General features: G+C 38.2%; 1 protein-coding gene across 23 annotated transcripts in view; it reads right to left on the reverse strand.

Moving 5' to 3' along the window:
• Positions 1-18789, reverse strand: part of LOC108118204 (glutamate-gated chloride channel) — a 53967-nt gene extending 35178 nt beyond the window's left edge. For 15 of the 23 annotated variants that reach the window (XM_017230763.2, XM_041818193.1, XM_041818192.1 and 12 more), the window contains exons 1-2: positions 18564-18700; positions 13301-13642 (exon numbers count right to left, since the gene is read on the reverse strand). The gene's annotated coding sequence lies outside the window, so the exon portion shown is untranslated. The other 8 variants (XM_041818181.1, XM_041818174.1, XM_041818177.1 and 5 more) reach the window with 8 other exon arrangements.
• Positions 18790-20045: the final 1256 nt, after the last annotated feature.

A 20045-nucleotide genomic window follows, 5' to 3' on the forward strand; every position in this document is an offset into this window, starting at 1 on the left:
AAGGCATTTGCCGGCCAATCTGTGGTCGTGTTTTCACGTGCACTTGGAAATGTGCCTGGGCAGTTTAATCAAGTACAAAAAATCAAATAATTAGAAAGAGTTTTGGGGGTTAGTCTTTAGCGTGTTAGGTTGCTTAATATGATTTTCGATTAATGGTTTTTGATTAAGGAAATATGGAAAATAGTTATTTCCAATCACAGGATTGCCATAGTCAGGTTACACATTGTTTTTCTTAGAACTTACTTCCTTTTTTCCCAGTGTAAGTATGCATGTGTATAGACTGTACCGCCTAACACCAAAATCTAATTGTAGCCCCAAGGCATAGACATAGGGCAGATGGTGGAAGAACTTTAATTACGATGGCCACGACTCCTCAAACTGAATGGACTCCATTCCCAGTATCACAATGCAATATTTATTAGTGCCTGTGGCTGGGCTCCCTGACTCCCTGACTCCCTGGTATATAATAAACCTACTACTATATGCATGCTAACATACACAGTGTGTATATCGTATGGCATTATATGTCGCCTGACTAAATTTAGATATGCAAATCGATAAAAAAAAAAAAAAAGAGAAAAAGCATACCAAGGCACGCACGCATATTTAGTGCCCAAGTTTTGCCTCGAAACGTTTTTCCAGGTAAACTTACAGCCAGGACTTGGAGTTGGAGTTGAATAGAAAGGGCTCGAACTGAGGGACATGTGTATAAAGGTCGCGCTTTTGTTATAATTGTATAAAGATAGTGGAGGCCTTATGCCAGCAAAACGATTTACAAACCTGCCACAAGGATTCGCCCCCAACTGAGGCTTAAGATTTAGGCTGGCCTGATAGCATTTCACATGAAATGCCAACTCATTTGTATTTCTTTCTAAGTATAGTAAATGGATAAAGTCAACCTGAATATATAGTTAAATGCTGATTTTAGTTTATATGTCGGATTGGTAATGTATGAGAACTTAAGTTTGGGGACTTATATAAAGAACAACTTCTTTCTTCAACAAACTCTTAAATAATTTGAATTATATATCTTTAGGTCCCTGCCAGGTGTTGGGTCTTTCAGGAACTGTCCAACTTGGCTGTTTACCTTTAATTATAATGTTCGACGCCCTCTTCATTGTAATTATAGGGATCCAGGCTGAAATATGGTTGCCCGGGCAGTTTAGCATTGTGGGAACTTTAACTTTTGTTTTACTTTCACTAATTGAACCAATTGGGGCCACACAAACACTAACATGTACATAGGAATCTTTTCCCTTTTCCCTGAAAGAGAGCTCTCTCTGTGTGTGTGCAATATTTATGGGCATATATTGATTAAATAATTAGGCCTCTGCAAGAGACCAATTCACAGGGTTTATAAATGAAATTTATGTCAAATGTCAGAGAATATAAATTTTTTTTTGTCCAGGCAAAGCTTGTTTTTGCAGTTGCATTTCATTTAATAAAGCAAATTGCACAGACTGGGCGACTTAATTAATAATTTATATGCTGCTTGTTAACACTTTTTTTTCCTACTTCGCGCTTATCCTTTTTTGTGTGTGTTTATTTTCCCTGTTTTTTATTTGTTTGGGCTCTGCCCGGGGCTATTTGAGCAGGGCTCATGGAATAGGGTTAAGTCTTTGAGCCAGACTGAGATGTACAAAGTGAATAATAAAGCTGCAGCCAAAGTAGAGCAGTCTCGGCCAAAGTGTGTGGTAAGGTAAAGGTAAGAGTAACACGAAATTTCGGTGGGATTTGGTTGGTGGTTTTATCATAAATAAAAGGAATTGCTTAACAAATGAGAGGTTGTGGGAGTAGTGATTTTATTGCTCTGGAAAACATGTATTTTGAAGAAATAATGAAGTAGCACACGCTCTGCTTTGCTGGCTTATTCAAACTTGTTGAGAGTCTCAGTAAATATTTTAGTATTTGTAGCATTTATTTATTTAAATTTAACAAATGGTTGTGACAAATAGTGAACTGCTCCCGCGGTAGTTCTAAGCCCTTAATGTTAAATCACTGTTAAGCTGTGAGCCCTTGATGTTAAGTTTCTGTTAGGCTGTAAGCCCGGATGTTATATCTCTTTCTGTTCAATTTTGATACTCAAGGGAATATTTAAAAATAAACTTAAACTAACCCCACAAAACAATGATAATTAGCCAGAATTATTATTCAAATGAAAATCAAAAGCAAAAAGCAAACTAGACTAAAATCTAGCACTGCTTAATATAATAATTTAATAAAAACTGATTCACAATTTATGAAATAAGTTGTGTTAGGACAAGTAATATTAAGGCCCACTGTATAACTTTTAGCGTAGGGTATAGGTATAAGATCCACCGTAAGACAAAATAAGAAACAACTTAACTGTAAATATTATCCATATATACTGTTATCTCTTTCTACCATGTAAGTTAGCCTTAAGAGATCGTTTGTATATACATGCATCTCGCTCACGGACAAGCGCGAGCGAGGATGAACAAGACTTGAAAAAAGACTTGGTTTCTGACTCTCGAGACAAGCGGTGGTGAGAATAAAAGACATGAACAAAAAAAAGCTAGTAGTGAGTTTTATACTATTGCAAAGTGTGGATGGCTAACTCTGCTGTGAATGCTTTACTGTGGCTTTCATCCGCATAAATTTATTAATGATCGGCTTTTTATTTTTCCTTTTTTCCAGTCAATTCACCTCTGCTGCTCATAGAGGAGTTCATAGTTCATGGAGAGGGGGTATGGTGTAGGGGAAAGCCGAAAGGCGCTTACTCACATATTGATGGATATTTATGGCGTTCGTGGCTGGAAAGCGGAAAAGCGGAAAAGCTTCAAAATACGTGCATGATTAAAAACCTCGTGCCATAGCACACGGATATGCGGATATGGCCAGCGGACATGGCTCAATCAAGCCAGCCAAATAGCCAAGGGCGGCGAGGCTATTCTAAATTGGCTTTGTAACTGTTTGAATTTGTTTATCCAGCATTTTATTTGGCCGCATCTGCGGGGTCATCTATCGATTTTCCCATCGCAACTTTGACTATTTAAAGTCCCAGCCTCTATTTTTTTTGTTTTCGAACTTTGCCAAATATTTGCGCCTATTGTGTGTGCTATTTGTCTATTTACGAAAATATTTATTCTGCATTTGCCATTCGATGTGTTTTGGCCGCTAATTGCTTGCAGGGGACAAAACAGCAAAAAGATTTGTGGGGTTTGGGGACTAATAGTTTGATAGTGGCAACTGTTTAATGGATAAAAACTATGAAATTCCAATGGGATTAGTTCTTAAATAGACCCATTTAAAGCTTTTGACTTATCTTTAAAGCATTGAACTAGGAAAGTTTATTGGGTAAGTCAATAAAATTCATTTCCAAGTCATTTATTTATTTATTAATCTTTGAGTGACATGTCTAACCTTTCACAATATTTATCGAAGTACTTTTGGGATTTTTATTTCTTTCTATAAATCATTTTTACTTCAATAAATCGTATCTTTTAGTCCCAAAAGCTTAAATTTAAAGGCCATTTTGTCAGACAGCTCAGTTTCATATCTTTCACAAACACATTCGAAATGGTTATAGTAATTTGATTGCTCAAAGCAAATAATAAATTCTGCAGGAGAAGAGGCATTCCCCTTGCAGTTGGCAAATAGCAAAGTTAATTAGTTTTATGCACAACCTTTGTTTGCGGAAAAAATACTGCCAGACTAAACGGGAAAGCAGAGGAAAATCTACAAAAACTTTTCACATTTCCGTGCAAGGACATGCGTGACGTCGTTGGGTGACCCCTCTCAGACTTTCACACTTGCCACTTTCTCACACGTACATACATGCATTTCCTTAGCTGTTTTTTTGGCCAAGACTCAAGTACAAAACAAACTTGCACGAGTTTTTGAGGAATTAAGAATATATATATATATATATATTGTATACAAAGGACTTAGCTATGATTAGCATTTCAATAGGGAAGTCCTTCTCCAAGGGGTTATTATTTATAAGAGGCGATTACTTTTAATGCCCAGGCAGGCCTTGTGTTGGCCACTATAGTTGGTTACTATAATTAGATGGCCAATTATGGCGTTGAAAATTGAAATTTGCAGCGACTGCAGCAGTCAATTTGCGATACAAAGAACAACGTGGCGTATACGTAACCTGCACTCGTTCTCGTGGACCCTCTTAGTCACGCTTTGGCATCTCAAAATCCCGGGCATAGTTTCTTGCACACACAGGCTAGCCAGGCAGTCAGGTAGCCATAAAAAAGCGTGTCATCCAAGTGATTATCCTTGCGTGTCCATGGATTAATTTTAATGCTCAAAATGACGCACGATTTGGCCTAATGCATATGGTTGTAGCCAAAAGGGACCTAGTAGCCCACCGATCTGGGTCACCTAGCCACCAACCTGATCACGAACAAAGACTAGTCAGAGAGAGAGAACTTAAATTTACCAGCAATTTAATAAACTAATCCTCATTGAGAACTATTTAATCAACCCGCTACTAACCACAATCTGCCATTCAGCTCATTCGGAATAATGCTCAATTTTCCTGTTACTAGGGTCCATTCTGATTGAATTTTAATTAAAAAACACCCACGTATATGGTATATATATATACTATATATAAAACACACGTCAAACAGTTTGGTAATAAAGTCAAACGGTTCATTTGGCATTTAAGGCAATTAAACTACAATGTTTATATCAATTAAATGGGTTTTCGCCGTGTTCTGGTTCCACCGAAATGTTTACATAATAAAATAATTAAAAGTAATTGTATTGCATTAAGCGATAATCGAAATGGGTGGGGTTGAATATCGCGGCATTGACATTATTAAAAATGAAGAAGAACGAATGATAAATGGTAAATCGAATTGAAGGTTGTGTCACAGCATTTGTCAAATAAATTTTACATTTTATCTTATATTAACATGATTTCTGAAGGTATTTTACCAAAGAAATATAAAGTTTTACCCTCCTCCTAGAAGATGATCTAAGGATAAGATAAAAGCCTTGTCCAAAAGCTAAGAAAAGAATTTCCCACGTAACGCAGCGAGTGCAACATCAAAGTGCGAATAAGAATAAACTCAGAAAATCCTTAAAATATTCTCATCTCACACTCGGTCGTAGTATATGTATTGCACTAACTTATTACCATACACCATTTTCCTCGTACGCAGCAAAAATTGTTGCACAGCATGTGGCGAGGAAAATGTTCGGGAAGGAGGCGCGGTCACAAAGCAAGGAGGAGGACATGGAGTTAGGATCCTTGCTACAGAGAGCATATTTGAGTTTCCTGCTGCTGAAGTCCTGCATAATAATCCTTCACACACACACACACACACATACTTACCTTGTGTTGAGGGGAAATGTAAACGAAATTTGTTGTATTGAAAGCATGGCTTGGATTTCAACGCCCTGCAGTTGACACGCTGTCCCCATTTTCCAACCATTTTCCACCTCCACCTGAATGTTCAATGAGTTTGACTTTTTACCTGCTCGAGACTGTTGCTTGGTACTTGGGCTTTGGGCCTGAGATTGGTATTGGGTTTTTGATGTCAGCAGCCCGCATGCAGAAGCCAAAGATTAAAGGTTCATACATATCATCACATTTGAGTCAATACGGTTTGAGGCATATATCAATAAACGCCGTCATTCATCGTGCCGCCTGCCAAAGTGGCTATAAAATGCAACTCCCTTTTAGCCCTCCAGCTTCTCAGATTTTCCCCTTTTTTTTGGTTTTTTTTTCCGTCACCCCACTCTATCACTTCCCGCTCTTGAAAGTTGTTTTTCCAACGCGAATTTCCTTTGCAACGGACATAAAATCGCACCAGCATTGGAAAGGGTAACTCATTTAAGCTGTGACATGTGATGCCTGCCTGCCTTGTTATGTGACGGCCAAGGGTGAAAGTTTTGCATAATTTACGTTGAGCGCGAAATGTGAAAGTTTTTGCATCCCCCTTACCGACACTTTCTGTTTTTCATACATTTTTTTTTTTAGATGTTCGGTGTCAGGCCCGAAGGGCACAGGACTTTGAGCCTGGAGAGTTGAAATATGTCTTTTGCAACATTAATTAAACTTATTACATGGCGGGGCATTATTATTTTACCGCATGTTTGTAATAAGGAACAGAATGGTTTGTTAATGGTAAGTATTAGTAACTTGATTTAAAACTGATAAATATATAAGAGTAAAGAAATAAAAATATTAAAGTAAAAATATGCCCAGAAACATTATATACATCGAAATACCAATCTACCACCCCAGCAGGTCAGCAAAAATGTTCACTTTCTGGATTTGCATGTTTTGTTTATTCGAAACTTTGAGATTTGATATGTCCTCGTTGGAAAACTCATACAGTGACAGGTCTATATCCCCCTGCCATAGAGCCCACGGCCCAGGTATCGTTTTCCATTTTGATTCTGGCACAGGAAAAAGCACAAAAAAATATCGAGCAAATATAGAAAAATATATAAATATATATATGCAGCAAAGGGGCAAAAACAACAAATCAATTTCTGTTTGACCAAACGCTCCACTGAGCTGGACATTGAGCTAACTGAAAGCGGCGGCAGTCGGCAATCGTAGGGCCAATACAGTGCACTATACTTCGAGCCAAGTTACCACCACCACGTCCATCCTTGCCTCTGATTTGGTTTATGCCCTTTTATACTATACTACCTGCAAATAAACTTGGTTTCGTTTGTGCTCCACCTCTGGTTCTGGTTCTGTTTGTGGGTCTGGTCTTGGTTCTGGTTCTCATTTCACCATTCTGCCCATGGCACTGGCACTGACACTGATTGCTTGTGAGCCATATGCCCGACTTGACTGCAGTCAAGACGGCCATTATTCACTTGCACTCGCCACTTCAGCCGGTTCGTTTTGGCCCAAAAAAGAAAGCGGTGAGGCAGCGGAACATTGGGTCCTCGGTCCAACTTCACGGGTAATAGGCGACCAGTAACAAAGGAAAGCGAACAGCTTTTCACTCGATTTTCCAATGAACACTGAGAAAATCTAACAGTCTTAAAAGACTCTTTTTTTGGGTAAGTTAATGAAGTTTAATTCTTAATTTATTATTTATTAAGTACGACTGTTAATAGCTTTTCTAAAAATGTTGGTCAGCCAAAAGGCTGGAAAATGTGAAATGTCACACCTCTCAACTTTTCTTTAATTTAAAGAAAATATTAAATGAAAATATTTGTTTTACTGTACTTAATCCCTTGAGGGCGGCGGTGGTGGTGGTGGTGCGTTTGTAGGCTTGGCCACCGCACCGGATGTCCTGGCATTTCCGGCCCACTAATACGGAGTAGCAATGAGTCAGCCATTGTTGGGCCATGTTTGCCTTTGCTTGCCACGAGTTTTCTTAGTTTTTCATTAGCATTTTTCTTGCAACTCTATGGGGAAATATTGTCGTCAATTATGTTACATAATCAACAGAAACAAAACAATTCCCTTCTTACTTTCACAGACTTTGACACGGTTTCATTTTCCAGAGTTTTCTTTTGGGGTTTTCCCCAGCAGATTAGTATTAATGATGTTAAGTTTGCACGCGCCCCAAAAAAAACTAGGCTAACTTAATATTTAGGTTAATTTGGCTAATTTTTCTTAGTTTTGGCACCAAGACGAATGGATCAGGAAACCAGAGCCAAATTACACAATTATGATTTTAGCAACGGATGTGGGTTGAAATTTGCGTGGCTTTCTCATCAAAAAAGAAACTTTTCTAAATCAAGGCCATGGGTAATTATATTCAATGGGAACAATATGAAGGCTGCAGAAATGTAGAAACTTCTTTTTACTGACCCCCCAAAAGTATGCAAATGTTTGGAAGTTCACTTTGAAATGCTTTCACTTTACCGCACTTAAAATATTTTATTCATTTTATTCTCTTAAGCAAATTAAAAATGTGATATAATTTCAGCTGAAAGTTATACCTTTTTTAGGGAGTTTTCAAACGTTGTTTTCGTCAAGTTGTTATGCTGCCTTCAAAGCCTAATGAAGCTGAATTTATGGCCAAGGCTTTATGGACACATACACAGTTCGCACATACTCGTTTTATGGCCAACAAAACAGAATAATGTGGCTGAAAAGCAGACAGAATCGGCTAATGTATGCAAAAGTATGGCGGATGGAAAACGAAAAAAAAAAAATAATAACAAAATATATATTCTAAGGGCTGTTTGAGGATGTCAATGCTGTGCATGCCGAAAAAGTTGGTAACACAAAATGGATTTTGTCTGCATTAAAATAACTTCTAGATAAAGCGAGGAAATTGCTTTTGAATACATGCGCATATATATATATATATTTGATGGCAAATTGAGACATTTTCTATGGCATTTTTCAAGTCGTTAAGTCTGCAAGGAGCAGACATGACGTATACGCAATTTTCCACATTGTTTACCAGCCAGCATCGATCGCATAACCAAGACATGAGCACTGGAATTGTGCTTAATTTACTTAAGGGTTTACATATTTTTTTTTTTACTGCAATGCCAAGAGCAGCGTTGTTCTGCCAACTGAACGAGTGCCAAATTGAAGGGACACCCACATAGCAGCTCATAAATCTTGAGTACCAGAAACTAACTAATACTGAGCTGAGGACAAGACATAAATCCAAATTTGGCAGCGTTGAAATCAAAGTTTCCAAGCACGCACAGTTAAGAGAGAAGAGCGTCATATCCCAGTTATAGTTTTTGGCCAAATAAGCCCACTCAATATGTTCAGATATCTGGGTCAGAGCATGACTTATGGGCTGCTCCTTAAGTCGTAAGCCGCTTTAAGAGTTCAGCAAACACCGAAATGTTGGGAATAAAATGAAAATCTTTAGTCTACGAAGGTCCCTTTTGCCGATTCGTAACCTTGACTAAGGTTCCAGCCGTACTTCTAGGCTGGCCACACGCACACATAAATAATTAAAATGACCTCATAATGTTTCGATTTTCTCGCTTTTTTTTCCCAAGCTGCTTTTTCATTGTTTTCCCTGAATTTTCTTCTTTTTTTTTTAGGCTGCTCGGTGGACTTTTTGGCGCTTTTTCGACTTTTTGCCGCAGTCATTAATGTAATGGTCTGCATTATTTGCGAACATTCAGAGTGTTAGTGTCCATCTCCGTCCCTCTATGTCTTCCTTTCGTACTCTGTTCTTGGTCCTTAGGCCCAGACACTAACTATATGTATATATGTATGTATATGTGCGAATGACACGCAACGCACTGGGACACCCTTTAAAATGAATTAGGAGAGTCGGAAGATCATGTGTTATATACAGTCAAGCCTCGGTAGGATGGGATTTTAAAAGAATGATATTTATCTGTAATCTGTGTTCCTAAAGCAATATTTTATCTGAAAGGTGCTTCTTTATTATTTCTTTATGATCACTGTCACTTTTGTTCAAATTATATCCTTTGAGCAGTCTGGCAACGCCGAAGCAAAACAATCGATAGCTTTAGGCTCTTGATGTTATGTTTATGTTAAGCTGTAAGCCCTTGATGTTAATTCACTATTAACCTGTAAGCCAGAATTTTAAATCTCTTTCTTTTCAATTTTAATATTCGTGGGAAGCGGGCTTTTCTACATCATTGTAATTCTTAGAAACCAATTTGAAGATCCGCAACATTTATTATTAGTAGTAGTAGTATTAAGACTCCCTAAGTTATTATCAATATATCTTATATCTTGACGATTTACATGTTAATTCAGATTCAACACCACAGTTCGAGTTACTGAAGTTAGACTGTGTATTTTATTATCGTTCCTTTCCTCCTGCTCTACTATATATGTACTTGTAGGCTCCTTTTAGCATTTTATTGCTGGTCACTTTTATTTTCGTCCTGCTGCCGCTCAGCCTTCGATAGGAAGCTCTCCTTTTTGCGACTTGTTTTTCCTTTTTTTTTTTTTTTGAGCTACCGCTTTCCTCAGCAATTTTTGCCCTGGGCAGTCATTCATGACGTGGCCACCATTGCTAGGGCCTAATCCTCCACTGCCGTTTTGCCTGCCAAATCGGCTGTGCCATCAAATTAAACGACAACTAAATTGGCGCACATTTTGCGCTATTTGGCAGCCTTTTGTCCGCTTTTCAGGGTTTACATAAGCGTACAGCAACAACAAAAAAAGGGCAGCAAATAAAATCGCTAACAATGACAACAGCTGACATTGATTGGGCCAACGAAGGCTGCACCCCCCGGCCAGTTCTAATAACTGTAATAATAATAAGTAGCTGATAATTTGACACTAAGCCACGAGGTTGCATGCGTAATGCGGCAGAACATAACCGGAATTGGTTTTGGCCAACAATCAATTGGTTAAAAAGGTGAAAATTTGGATAAGAACTAGATGCAACTTAAGGGGGGATGATAAACTTATCACAGATTTACTAAATTTAATGCCATTTTAATGATTTAAGTTTATTAATTTATTTATATTTTGTACACAAAGTTAAAGGCTGATTAATTGGCCACAAATCAAACATATTATCAGATTAATTTATTGACCCAACACGATTTACATTTATATTATTTTTATGGAGTTAAAACTTAAATGAAAACAACTCAATAAAACTGATTTAAATGTCCTAGAAAAACCTTTAGACTTGCCAGACTTTCAGTTTACTTTTCAAAACAATTTTCTTTTCCGGCAAATCCCAAGCCTCACTAATTCCAAAATTGCCAATCAATGCATTAGCATTTCTGTGGCCCACGCTTTTGATTTTCTATAGGGATTCAGCAAGTAATTGCATCAAAATCAAATCAAAGCGACCTTAATTTCATTCTGCTACTCTGCGGCAATTCATTGGAGTCCTGCCATGCCATGCCAGGCCAAAGCAAAAAAAGGTTAAAGCAACCACTTTCAGGGTGCGAAGCCCTTGGAATCTCTCTTTTGGCTCTCTCTCACACCAATTCATCTGACACTTTCGCTCCTTTCACCTCGCAAAATGTCGAGTGCAATTTCCCGACTGACTTAATTAGTTGCTGTCACATTTTCTGGCAGCCTGTTCGGCAAAGACAGACGAAAGCCCCGAAAAGCCCGCAGCCCACGAACACTTGCAGCTAGTAGCTCCCTTGGCGCACATGGAAAACTTTCAGAATAGATTAAATTTGTTCTGGCTGCGGTGGTAGTGGTGTGTGCCGGTGGGGGAATCACCGCAGCTTCTCTCCCCAACCCCCTCCCAAAAGAAAGCGCCGAATTGCAAGAAATGGCTAAATTGAGTGCACACAAAGGGTGAGCTAAAAGGAGCGGCAACGGAAGTGGGAGCTGGGAAGATAGTTGTTGCACAAGTGCAGTTTTCCTGCCGCTACTGGTGCTCCTGCTGATGCTGCTTGCTGCGGCTGTCCAAACATAAAAAGGATAACACATGCAGCCGCCACAGCAGAGCCAATAACTTGCCAGATAGTCCTGCCAACAGGATGAGCCTTTTTTCCTGAGCTCCGCCGCTTTACGGCTAGTGATCAGTGTTGCCAAAAAGTGATTGTGAAAAGAAACTAAGTTAAAGGAAATTTTTGTAAACAAATTTGTTAAGTTTTTTAATATAACATTACAGAAAATAAGTTTAGGAAAAGGAAAAGGTTATTTTTTAACAATTTTTAGACTAAAGTTGACTAGAACTTTGATTTCCTCGAATCATGTTTATTAACAAATCCAATTCTGTTGCCATATTTTAACCATTTCAACTATAAAACCATCATCTTTGACCATAAATCAGCTGAGCTGTCAGCTTTGGTCCTGATGTTCGTCCAGTTATGACAACAAAAGGACGGGCCAACGCGAGAGAAGAAAGAATACAGCGAGGGGCGAGCAGAATAGAGGCTCCGTTGTGGAAAACCAAACGGGGGGAAAAGGAAAAACTAGTTGGCTGTGCCTTCGGGCCATTCAATTGTCCGCCTGATCCCAGTAAAAAGAGAAGCCAGTTAGCCCCAGAATCTCCTTCTATTTGCCTGCTGGCCTTTTCTTTCTCTTTGCTGTTGATTTTCCATTTGGCCAGGACACCGCCTCCGCTTTTCAACCCCCCCCGGGCTCAATGTTTAATGTTCGGCTTTCAGTTACCTTTACCTGTATGTAGGTCAGAATTTTACAATCATCTACAAATGCCGAGAATATCTTCTATGGAATATGCTTTTCCACAAATATTAAGCATAAGTCAGCAAGAGCACGAAACATTTTTGTCATACAGAGAAAACAGTGTGGTAAATGGTAAGCTAGGAATTGAGTTCATTTTTTAATAATTCCAATGGACAGAAAACATATTTTTCTTTCTATTTGCTTTGTGTTCTTTTCAGCCAATTTTCCAACTGTTTTCTGTATAATAAACCCAATTGAACTTGCGTGGTTCAAAAACAAAAACGAAAACGAGGTGAATTCCTGTCATTTCAGGCCACAATTTAAACTTTGGCAAAAAATGCAATTGACCGGGAATTCCAACGAAAAGATACCCATGAAACAGTATATTTAGCGGAGTGAGGTAAATCCCTATTGACAGCTGGAAAAGGACAAAAATAAACAGAAACAGATGGCCGAATCGGTAGAGAATATAGGACACGTCAAATTTACAATCATTGAATGCAATTTATCATCAACCTATAATGCAATGGATGATTCTATTCAACGCGAAATGAAAGCCAAACATTGCAGCGTCATTTTACCTGCGTGTTTGATTATATGACCCCTCAGCTCCCTCGATGCAGTTTAGCCAGAAAATTCAATTTGGCGCAACGTGGTTTTTCCCAAAAATGAAGAGAAATCGGATCGAAAGCTGTTTTTCGTTTCGCTGAGAACATCGATTGACTGCCGAAGGCAAAATAAGTGATGCAAAAATGTAAATATCGCATTTAAGCTGTGCCACTCGCCAGCTGCAGCGGCATGTAAATTGCTTAACAATTTTCCGAAATAAGTTAAACATGAAGGAAAGTGCTAGGTAATAGTTTTTGCCAACATAATTTTAAAAGTTTTAACTGAGAGTAACCATGTTGGAGATAATAATAAAGGAAGTGGTTTCCTTATCTTTATCGGATATCATTTTTAAAGTCACTTTTAAATTTTAACTTTTATGCAATTATTGCCTATAATAATTCTATTTTCTGTCTAAGGAAATGTTTAACACAAAAACACATATTAATACCCTTAATTTACTAACATGATAACCATCGAATAGAGAGTCAAAAATTAAAGCATTAAAATAAGCTAGATGGCAACGTGGCGTATGTGTAACATTTACTGCACTCGCGGCTGACGTAAATTGCCATAATTACAGGCCGGTTCACGAAATGAAATAATATGCCCATCGCCTCGCCTCCTCCTGACCACAAAGGACACACTCCTTGCGGCCGAATGGCTGTGACTTACCTAATTAGCGACAGGATTTCCAGCGGCAGTTGTAGTTGTTTTTGTAGTTGTTTTTGGGCCAGGCTAGGTAGCTAGCGCCATCAAGCGGGCGACAGACGGACTAGCCAACAACGTTCATTTGGCCCTTTGGGCAATTGTTGTTAGCTGTTGTTAGCTGTTGTGGTTGTAGTTGTTGTTGTTGGCCAACAATCTGGCAACGCCTTTCAGCCCCGCTTACAATGTTGCGTTGTTTGTATTTTTTTTTTTTTACCGTTTTTGTTACGTTTTTTGCTGCGGTTGTTGTTGTCGTTGTTGTAGTTGTAGTTACTTTGCTTGTTGCAACTTATGTGCAATTGCCGCTGGCTGTGGGCAAGTGGGAGTGAGCAAGAAAGGGGCGTTTGAGTGAGCAAGAAGGGTCGGGTGAGTGAGCGAGAGGTGGCACGAGGGGTAGGTGGGCTGTAGGGCGAGGTCTGAACCGAAAGTTGCAAGGACACGCATCGCATCGCCTGACGAACGACACACACAGGATTTCGCACTAACACTCGCGAACAACCGACACCGTACGACACTTTGAAATGTATATTTCTTTTTTTTTACTGTTTTTTGTTGTTTTTCTTTGGATTTTGCACTGGTGTTGGGGTGTTAGGTCCTTTGAAACAACCACCACCACCCCTTGGAAAACACAAAAACAACAACAACAACTGCTTTTGGCTTCTCACCCCATCCAAAGTTTTATTTCATTTCTTATTTTATTTTGGCCTTATTTTTGGGGCCAACTTTTGACGCTTTATGTTTGGCCATGTGATTTGGTTTATTTCCCTACCTTTTATTTTCATGTTCCTTGCTCTTTGTTTTGTTACCACATTCGCACTCGTCTTTTACGATTGTTTTGTTTACTTTGAAGTCTTAACTGCCCTGTGATGTATGCTAAAGTTTTGTGATTTCTTTCTTTCTTCTTCTTCTTTTTTTTTCGTATGCCACTCAGTTGCTCATTTGGCGCCACTTTTTGGCCAGGAAAACTTTTTGTATTTTCCCTTTTTTGAGTAAGTGATGGCCGAGCTGCTTATGTAAGTGGCAGCAATTTGCCAAGCAGTTAGCTGGCGGAAAATGGGGGGCATGCTGCAAAAAACACTTGCCTTGAGGTGGAAACTTATGGAAAGTGATGTAAAGCCAGGGTCCCAGATAAAAGTCTTTTTGGGAGCGACGGGCAATGTCTTGGTTGAAATTTATAATGGCATCTGGTAGAGTTGAAGAGGTCGAGAAGAGCTCAAGTTTTATTTTTTTATTTCTTTAAATAAGTTAAAGTCGGCAAAAGAAAGAGCAAGTTCTGGGATCCATGCCTGGCAAGATTTTAAGTTGTGATCTAAAAGTTTTTAAAAGATGGCTTATTGGTGTGGCATTGGCAGAAAACCGCAAGTGGGAAATTTACATTTTAAAAGAAATCGGCAAAAGGAAAATGAATTTGAATTCATATTGTTAAAGAAAATATTAAAAGTAGTAAACGGAAACATTATTTGCATTGAAAGTAAGACAAAACTAGAGAAAAATAGTTAACCAAACTCAAATTATTTTAAAATATTTTCTTAAATTTAAATAAACTTGCGTAAACGCAGTTAATTTGTTTTTCTATTCCCAAAACTTCTTTGGGTAAATAATTGCCCAGAATTCCCCCTTTTCCAAAATAATATTTTATTATTCATTTTGTTTCAACTCAACCACCTCGATGTATAGCCATACACTCGCCATTTCCCAGCTATTCATTAATAAATAATTTCTTGCACTTCCTATACTGGCATATATATATATTAACATGGCACATTTGTGGGTGAATGTGTGTGAGTAGGCACTGCTATATGGCTGTAAAAATCGTGTTTGTCTTCTGCCTCAATGAACTATTTTTATTTATTTATGCACTAGATTATTGCCAGGCGTATTCGCGTGAAAATGGTTCGCTTAAAGGCAATGAAATTAAACAAAAATAACCCGTTTGGCTGTGAATTCAATTGGCATTGCATCTCTAAGTAATTACGACTATTTTTATGCTTCTACGCATTTATGAGGCAATTTTTGGAAGTTTATTAAAGGAAATAAGATAGCCATAGGAGAAGGTCAAAAGAGATAATAAATCATAGCCTTAGCCTTATGCATTTTCTCTTACAGAAGACAATGTAATAAAGGGGGATAGAATAGTTCACACGCTCCGAGCAAAGATGTTAAAAATAAACCAAAGCAATGCAAAGAGAAATGCAAAAATGCGAAGCATCAGACCAAAGCAAAACCGACCAAAAATACCATGTCTACATGTGATGGTTCGGCGTTCAACAAGCCAAAAAACAAGCGATACTAAATCTAATTTAATTGTGTGTTTTTATTTTTTTTAATGTTATTCTCGTGTGTGAAAACAAATTCAACCGCTGAGTTGTTTTTCATCTCATTACTGCGAGGGTGGCGGTCAGAGAAATGCCTTTTGTTTCAATGTCTGCCTGTCCTTAACACGGCATTGGTATGCCGGGTATTTCGTTGAATACGACATTTTTGTCTACCAGCCAAACACGCCCCGAAATATGCAACATGTCTTCCTGTCCCCGCCATCTTATAACGCCCCCATGTCGTCCACTATATCCCATATCCCACTTTGCCACTTTTCTTTGGTGGAGGCTCCACCCAGGAGCACGCAATGGTCGAGGACGTGGATTTAGCACTGTTAGAAATAGGGGTGTTGATCAAAATAAGGGAATTTCTTGAGCTAAGTTCAGGGATTGTAATTCAAAAAACCTTTTCCCCATTTCTTTGAATTTCTAAACTACAAAGTAGGATCGTTTGTGATATACTTTGTAGATTTTGTAGAGCTTTGGGATTCCTTTAAATTCTTAAGCTATTACTATGACCACGAAGATTCATGCACAAAGTTCTTTTATAAATATCAATGTCTAAACTTGGTTCCTTTAAATTTAAAATCATGATATACTTTTAATAACTTTCTTAAAAGGTTGGTTGAAGTAAAACTATTCCTCTATGGCTATTATCCTTGTTATAGCCAAATTACTAGAATTTCCTTCGTGTGTACTTCGCTTACAGGCTGACTCATAAGGCATTTTGGCTAATGATTGACTGACGTACTGATCAACGGACTGACTGGCTGGCGAACATACTGAATGACTGACTGACTGACTAACTGACTGACTGGCTAACTGAAGGAATGACTAAACAGCGTGTGTGACTTTTCCCAGTTGTGTGTGGGCTTTCGGCGACTTTGCGTGTAGTTCGTAATTTAAGTAATGTGGGTCGCCGCCTGAAACCTGAAAGCTGAGCTCTGCGTATCCTTGTTGTTGTTGCTAACGCGATTTACCTTTCGAGCGAAACACGCGCCACGGTTCCGTTACGTTGCCTGTTAGCTGTTAGCTATAGCTTTACCGTTACCACTGCTCTTAGCGTTAGCGTATATACTCACATATATATTTGATATATATATAGAGAGACCTGCGGTTATAGCAGCCTAATTGTCATTGAAGGCAACCCACCCAAGACATAAATTCAATTTCTTTCTGTTCGATGTGACAAGTCTTGTATGTAGGATGTCCCACCACCCACTTGCACCGCCACCCCCTATTCTGTGTTGTTGTTTTTGTTATTATTTTTTGATAGCCACCTTTTCGTGTGTTGCTTTCTCGCGATGTCGTCGTTGCCGCCGCCAAGAAAACTAGGGGTTTCCCCCTTGGTGCCCCTTTTTTTTTCTTGCGCGTTTTCTTGACTTGTTCTTTTGGCTCGACTGTCGCCGTCTCTGTCTCAGACTATATTTCCATCCCTGTCTCTATGCACTGGCTGCACCTTGACACTAATATTGAGCAAAGTAAAAAAAAAAAAAACTAAAGGAAAGCAAGTGCAACTAAAAATAGTCGAAGAGAGACCGCTAAAAGCGAATTGATTGGCGACTCTGTGTGTGTAAGTCTGTTTGGCTTTTGGGCTCTTTATGCGGACACTTGGCGATTTTATTGTCAAGTTATAATTGGTAATTGATGCCGATACCCAAACTGATTGTGTTATGATATAGCTCACTCAGCCGATTGCGAGGGATTGAAGCCGTTGTAAATGATTTTTGATTGATTTACACCCCAGAGGGGGAGTGGAGCGAAAACTTATGGTTTTACATAAACTTTGGCGAGAACTTTGGGTGGTTTTCCCTCAACTTGAGTTAGTTTTTGGACAAGATTTGCATGTTTGACAAAGTTCTGTTATTTTTAAACATTTTTTGAAATGCAGGAAATTTCTCTTTGTTATTAAATTTAGAATAAAATATTTTTAAGATTTTCTTAAATGACATTTAAAATGAGCTAAAAACATTCGTAGGACTAAGAAAAGTTTTTCTTTATGAAAGAAACTATTCTGGCTATGCTGGCTTTTTACCTAACTTAAGATTTTTGTAATGTATCAAATTTCAGATAATTTTTTTATTATTTTTAGAATATTTTATAACCCTAACTTTGAGCCAACGTTACGGATACTTTATATTTTTGTAAAATCTCAAAAATGTCCTTGGTTTGTTTTTAAGTCCAACGATGTTTTAAAAAATATATTCTTAAATTTGTTTTGTGATTTGAATTACATATATTTTTTAAAAATTAGTTAGTAAATCTTTTTATCTCACTTCTTCAGCCTTGTAATTTGTAAGAAATAAATTCTTCAGTAACCCTAAAAACATATTATTGCTAAACACGACAAACTGCACTAAATTTTTCAAATATTTTAATTTCTGCATAAAATCATAATAATCCTTGAGTGCGTATACTTAATATCCACCGCTAACACAATCCTCGTTTCGAAATCCCATTTTTTTGCATTCTAATTCGCTTGCCTTTAATTTTTAATAACCACTTTTTTGTTTTAAGCCACTCAATCTTGCAACGCTTATTGTCGCTTCTCACGCTTGATATTGTTGTTGTTGTTGTTGTTGTTGGTGGTGGTGAAGGTGCAGTTGCCACTGGCCATTGTTGTTGTTGCAAGTGGTAGTGGTGTTGGTTATTATCCCGCACCCAACAACAAGAACACCAAAAAAAGAACCCAACACCAGAGCTTTACATAACTCACTCGCTCACTCACTCACTGCAAAAAATGGAAACACTACCAAGGGGCGGCCAACGTTCAAAATTCAAAACACAAATGCACTTTTCATATCGCACATTGCAATTTTCACGCGTTTTTCAATCATTTCTTAGGGCACACGACTTCTTAGAACCACCAATCAGCGGGCATAGGCACTTTTGCATTTTTAATCCGATTTTCTTACGAATATAGCAGTATAGTAGATATATATATATATATATAGAGACAGGGCGGTGAAGTCGATATTACTACGCTGGCTTATTGTTGTTTGGCCCGTACACTATAGTGACGAATTTTCTCCGCTTCCGCAGTGCTGTTGAATTGCAAACCCGACCCGAACTGAGACCTCAACTGAGCAAGTTTTCCTTTTCATGCAGTTTGGCACGCATTTTCGATTTCGGAAAAGCAGGATGACGAAGCGCGGCGAACACCGAAAGGTCTCTGGTGCGCCGCTTGCTTTTCGATGTCGCCTCCTATTTCCCGTTCGGAGCCAAAAAGCTTTCATCTCTTATTCGGCTAACTCTCTCTCTCTATCTCTCTGGGAAGCTCTGCAGATTGGCCAGCTTTCCGAGTGCTCCAAAAGCTCCACAGCTGATTGCCGCCAGTGCATGCGGCATTTGTCCCCTATGGCCCCACTGCCTTCTGGTGCTGCCACCCAATCATCCTTCGGCCGTAAAAACAGCTGATGGCCGAGGGTCAGTCTCCGTGTCGATAGAGACATGGCGGCAAGTGACGTAATCCTTTGCGGATGCACGGGGCACAGTGGGATGGATTGGGATATGAGTAAGCAAAAATAATAGTCAGGAAAATAATAAAAACAAAACTAGCTAAAGAATATAATGCAAAGTTAAAATAATTTGGAATCTTTCATAATTTATAAAACCCAATAAAACTTCTCTCTTATTATTTGAAATATTAATTTTATTTTTAAATTGCAATTACAATTTGTTGTTGTTGTTTGCTTGTCTGTTCACTGTTTGTTTTATGCTAAGTGGTATTTTATTTTTATTTATATATATTTCACACATTTTCTTGCAAACAATATCAATAATTCTTTTAACCTAATAACAGATGCCATTTTGTTTGGTTTTTCCTTTTGTGTTTTTTTTTTTTGTTTTTGGTTTCTTATTTGGTTTTGTTGTTTCCCTTAATCTTGTGTTGGTTTTTCATTTTTTTTTGTTTAATATTTATCCCTTTTATGGTTCGATCTCGGCCTGGCTTGCGATTCACCCACATCAGACGCGATATTCCTCAAGCTTAAAATTAAATTACAAAAAATACAATCATTCAACTTATATCCGAAGATACAAAAACAAAGCGCACAATGCAGTATTTAACTTAGCCGTAATCACTTGCAGAACTAATTACAATATTACAATAATAATACATATGCTGGAACGCAGGGGGGTGGGCGTTGAAACAAAACAACAACGTAAAAAGCGTAGTACAATACACAACATTACCCTCTAAATGTAGTTTAATAAGTATGCGGGAATCGTTTATTTTAATAATGAGTAATAAACATTCCTCCATTGCACTGCATTTGCATTTGAAGTAAAGCGCTTGCTTTTGGTGTATAATGCGTGTATATATATATATATATGTATATATATTGGGGTGTATATATATACTATAGATAGAAATATGTATACGTTGCATATAAAAT

The sequence above is a fragment of the Drosophila eugracilis genome, unplaced genomic scaffold (genome assembly GCF_018153835.1).
Source record: "Drosophila eugracilis isolate 14026-0451.02 unplaced genomic scaffold, ASM1815383v1 contig_2154, whole genome shotgun sequence".
Classification (NCBI taxonomy): domain Eukaryota; kingdom Metazoa; phylum Arthropoda; class Insecta; order Diptera; family Drosophilidae; genus Drosophila; species Drosophila eugracilis.